We start from the raw sequence: 5,459 nt of genomic DNA on the forward strand, positions 1-5,459 counted from the left end.
GAGTCTGCTCATTTGATGGCGAGCACCATGGCCGACATCACAACACTCGTAAAAGAGGCATGTCAAGCCAGCTGGCGAAACAGCGCGCAGTGCAACAGAAAACAGTAACGCGATATAGCATCTCTACCTTGAGCGAGGTCGCTGTCGGGGTTCTCCCTAACTTTTTTGCCCAGGGGGCCTGTTCACAGCGACTTTCCAGCAATGCTCTCGCACTATGATTTTGGGCTTTGCTGCCGAAGCTGCGGTATTGCAAACGGACGTGAGGTCGGGGATGGTTGTGCTTGTTGCGACGGCTACCTGAAATAGTACGCAATACGGTGGTCATTGTGGGTGCTTAAATGTAGCGACGTCTAGGTGCTGCAGTTTACCCTAGTCGCGCAGCATTTTTTCCTATAGACGCGGGTCCGATCCCGGCCGCGGCGGTTGAATTTCTTTGGAGGAGAAATTCTAGAGGCCCGTGTACTGTGCGATGTCAGTGCACGTTAAAGAACCCCAGGTGGTCGAAATTTCCGGAGCCCTCCACTACGGCGTCTCTCATATCCTTAGCCGCTTTGGGACGTTAAACCCCATAAACCAAACCAAACCATTGCTGCGGCTGATCATCTTGCGCTGCTCACCCAGAAAGAGGGCGGAGGCAACGTGAGGCTTACTACATGATTGCAGTTAAACGTCTGTTGCTGCTTTTGTTCCACCTATGAGTGAGGCCTGCGTACCCGGCTTCGCAAGCGGGAAACCAAGACAAGCAAAGCCAGCTCCAACGCACGACGAGTGGCAGCTTCCACTGCAACGCCAGCTTTACTCCGCTCGCGTTCCGTTTCGACAAAGTCGTCCCTGGCGAATGCAGGTTCTGATGCGTTGTGCCCATGCCACACGTAGAGCGCAACGCGATTGAGGAACGCTGCTCACGAATGTCAGCAGATGTGCCGCTCTCGTGTACAACGAGAGAATCTCACCCATGAAGCCCTAGGCAACAAGTGGCTTGTACTTACATGTGCTTACCGGCATATATTACATATGTGCACCTGTATATGTGCGTACTACCGGCAGGAAAAGTGAATCAAGCATGAAAATTACTTTGTTTCATTGCGGTGCAACTTTGTCCTCCAGTCTGAAACTGACGAACACGGGAAGCGTCTACCGTCAGCGCAAACCGCTACTGCTGAGCTTAGTTTCAAGAAATAAAATTTAAATCCCGCTCCCGTGGCTCATTTATTTTATTGCCTTTGTCTAGCAATACCAAGCTTTATGCTCCTGTATGTGTTTTCATGGGCGCCCTCTGTGGAGGTCTAATTTGCGAAGAGAAAAAAAATAAAGGGCTACAACGATACACTGAAAGGGTACAAAAAGTCGTCAGTCAGGCGATGGAACATGAGAGGCAGGATAATTATAAAAAAGGCAGTGTAGGAAACGGAAAAAAAAAGTCGCATTCATGAGATTACGATCCACTGCCCTTCATGAAACGGGTAACTTGCAGACAGCTGAAGGAAAATAAAGTACAAGATAGAATACGCGGAGCGTTTTATTAAACCAGCACGCAAAGATAAAAAAAGGCGCTAGGTCCGAGTCTATTGACCGGGCTACCCCATGCCGCCCATTCACAGGTGCTATCCCACTACTGCTCAGCGCGGGAGTTTTTGCCTGCTGCGTTTCCGCCCTGGGCCGGTTCACTCCTCCTTAGGCGACCTGGCCACCCCGGGCTCCCCTGGGGTCGCCATATCGGCGCCCAGCTTAGCGCGGACACCCGATCAACATGGGCCAACATGGGGAAGGGCTCCCAGCCTCAACCCGTCCTCTAGCGCCGGCCTCCAAGCAGCTGGATTACAGGAGCCCGCCACAACCCCCAGCGATGGCGGCCTTCAAATTGCGGGGTTTTATATTTACCAATGGCATATTATTGTCACCACGCAGGTTCCTGATGCGAAAATTCGACATATTGCAGTATTAGTGCCATTTTTTAGAATGGTGACCCTGTGTTCCCGATTTTGTGAATACGAAAACACGTGTGGTATGCAAATCAAGCACAATTAAGGAGTAGTACGTTCGCTCCATCTGGGGAGCATCACGCAAAGTCTTACAAAGTTACCTTATGGACTCCGATATCCGCTAAAAAATTTGTTATGCACGTCTCGTGTTCAATTTGCACTCAAACTACATCTTTCCACCCCTTCTTTTGCCCTCTGGACATGTTGTGGGGAAGACGTCGGACCCGGAGGGCGCGTCTCCAGGGTTCTGGCACATTCTTTCCTCAATGTGGTAGTAGTGTTTGATGTGTAGCCGGTCCAAGGGGTGGTGACCGGACGTGATGTCAAAATCCGTGTGTTGGTTGACTAAATGGGCTTCTATAAGCTCCCGGAAGCTGTTCACCTGCCCAGGGCCAGAAGTCTCTGGTTGGACGTAACGACCGGGAGGTCAAGAGCCCACTTGATAACTTTCCGTTGAATGACCTCCAGTTGGTCGTTGGTTGGTTTTTGGTGAAAGGAAAATGGCGCAGTATCTGTATTACATATAAGTATAAGTGGACACCTGAACCACGCTCTAAGGTAGGGGATAAAGGAGGGATTCAGAGAAGAAAGGAAGAAAGAGCCGCCGCGGTGGCTCAGTGGTTATGGCGCTCGGCTACTGATCCGGAATATCCGGGCTCGATTCCGACCGCGGCGGCCGCGTTTCGATGGAGACGGAACGCAAAAGGCGCCCGTGTGCTTTGCGATGTCAGTGCACGTTAAAGATCCCCAGGCGGCAGAAATTATTCCGGAGCCCTCCCCTACGGCACCTCCAGTTGGTCATCATCGTGTTTGCACAGGTGCAAGCAGCGGGTCGTATAGAGGATTTTACTCCTAACTAAAGCATGGGCAGGCTGCAGTGCATCTGGTGCTTCGTAATTCGCCAGCTTGTTGGAGACCCGGTGGATCATACATCCCACCTAATGTCCCACCATAGGAAGTTAGGCTAGTGTGATGTCGGGCTTGCGTTGGTGGTGTATGAAGAGGCCAACCACGTGGGTCTCCTTGGCCTCCCGGATCGGCCCCAATGAGAGACTGAGCTCTTAACTCCGCGTAACCTGATTTGGGCCTCCGGTCCCCAGGGCCTCCACGGAAACGAACAGGCCGATCGGGCCGCCCGCGCACTCCCTTCTCGGGCTGTCTCTCTGTCCTTGGAAGCCTATTCCGAATAAGGGAGAGAGAGAGAAAAAAACTTTATTGTAACAGGAATTCGGGGCACGCCCCAGGGTCCCCGCACGACCCCACTGCACTCAAGTGTTTATGTTCCTAAGGTTCATAACACTGGCAGCCCGGCCGGTGGCGATGGTCTGCACGGCCGGGTCCTCCGAGGGCAGCAGGGTCTCCCAGTCCTCCGAGGTCTTGAGGTTCTCTAGGTCCCGCGGGTGATGGTCCGCCGGGCAGAGGGAAAGGATGCGGAGGGAAGAAGCGAAGGGTTCTGGGCATAGGGCGCATGCCGGAGTAGGGAAGGAGGGATGATAGTGGGCTAGGGTAAGGGCCGAGGGGAGAGTGTGTGTTTGTAATCTGCGCCAGAGTGTTGCGTGTAGGTGTCCACTGTTTTAAGAGAGCAGTTATGCGCCTTTCCTTTGCTTTCCAAGCGCCCGCTTTATTGATTTCGCAGCTTAAAGCGCGATTAAGGTGTCCACTGCTGGCTACAACGGACAACGGCGACGGTGACGGCGACGCCGCGAAAGGCAGAAACGGGCGCCAAAGAGCTGCGCTCTGAAAAAGAGCAAATGGGCGAATATGTATCGGAGCGTCTCGGCGAGCTCAAAAACTGTCTTCGTGCTGCTCTCTTTCGACACTTTTCGGAACTGAGGTCTCCTAGGCTGCACATGGATTGCATGTCGCCCTAAAACATTGACAAACACTGAAGAAGCGAGGCATACTAACAACCAGTCAGGTCCTGAGCGAGCCAGACATGAAGAGAAAAAGATAAAATTGAAGTGCTAGCTGGGCATGCGTTTTAAAATGCTGCCTAAGCAATGTTGCCTTTCCTTTCCGGACAGGAGGATGGTTTGAGTGGTCTCCGGATCATGGAATAGAGTAAAGGTCCTGCCAGGATTGAAGACTGAAGTTTTATTCTGCGCGTACAGAAGCCCCACAAAAGCAGATAAATGCAGTCAATAACGCACAGCGCATTTAGTATCGATTAACAAAATATATAGAAATGCCGTAAAGGAAATGCATCCCAAAGCTATAATAAACTTGCCCAGAAAGCTGCTATACAGACGGTATACCCTGCAGCATACCCTGAAAAGGCTGACCTGTGCTTGCTAAAATTTATGGGACTGAATCTCGATGTCGCCATCTTTGTGATGATTTTGTTAGTTAGAGCCCTTTAACTTTCGAATGTGCGATCATATTAACCTATTTGACTGATGTGACCCGGTGCAAGTGGTTTAAAGCGCAGCTCTTTGGCGCCCGTTTCCGCGTTTCGCGGCGTCGCCGTCGCCGTTGTCTGTCGCCGTTGCCATTGTCCGTTGTAACCAACAGTGGACACCTTAGCTGCAATTTAAGCTGCGAAACCAATGGAGTGGGAGCTTGGAAAGGAGAGGAAAAAATGGGTAAATTGGTTTTTGAGGTAAGGAAATGGCGCACTATCTGCCTCACACATCTCCGTGGACACCTGAAAAAGAAGCAAGGCACATAACTGCCCTCTTGGAACAGTGGGCGCCTGAATCGGGCTTTAAGCTATGTGACGGTAGTGACAGATGTGCGCTGCGTGCGTTAGCATTGACAACGTTGTGCCATTTTAAGGAAAGGAAGTGCGCATAACTCGCTCCCCGGGTCAGTGGACGCCTGAATGGCGCTTATAGGTACGTGGGGTGATGGAAGAGAGATGTGGGCTAGCCGTATGCGTTAGCGCTGACAACGATGAGCGAACTCTCGCGATAAACCATTAACTGCCACCTGCCAGGTTGGCAGGGTGGGTGTGGACTTCAATGTAGATGTAAAGACAAACAGGAATTCCTTACCACTCATGCAGGAGAACATCCCTTTCCTTTCGCTCGCAACGCCTCCCAAGCTGTGACAACCTCGAGGAATACTTGCATATACCTCTTCTTTGAGAACCAGACATTGGTGCAGCAAGTCGAGCACATAGCCATTTCTCCGACCACGAAGCTTCCTTCATGACAATCAAGAACTGTTAGCGGAGTGTTTCTTGAGGAAGGAATATGTGTGAAAAACAACGAGCTGTCTGTAATTGAACACATATGCCGTGCTCTAATTCTTTGCCTCAATCTATCGAAAAGCTGAAACAGCTGATGTGCTGGGTGCCAATTTCGCATTAGGAAGTAACGTAATCGTCGGCAATTTTTTATTGTTTTTTTTAAGCATAGAAAATACTTGTGAAGCGACCCGGGGTGAAGGAGAGTTTAAAAAAAATTACGCAGATTACACTCTCGTGTAAGACTGATGACACAGCGGTGCTGATTGAGTTTGGTTTGACTAAGTTAA

General features: G+C 50.9%; 1 non-coding gene across 1 annotated transcript; it reads right to left on the minus strand.

Moving 5' to 3' along the window:
• Nucleotides 1-1,547: 1,547 nt before the first annotated feature.
• LOC149332711 (signal recognition particle RNA) lies at nt 1,548-1,845 on the minus strand. Its single transcript, XR_016285382.1, has one exon.
• Between the last annotated feature and the right edge of the window lie 3,614 nt (nt 1,846-5,459).

This window comes from Amblyomma mixtum, chromosome 8 (assembly GCF_055824585.1).
Source record: "Amblyomma mixtum isolate Tamu chromosome 8, ASM5582458v1, whole genome shotgun sequence".
Lineage (NCBI taxonomy): Eukaryota > Metazoa > Arthropoda > Arachnida > Ixodida > Ixodidae > Amblyomma > Amblyomma mixtum.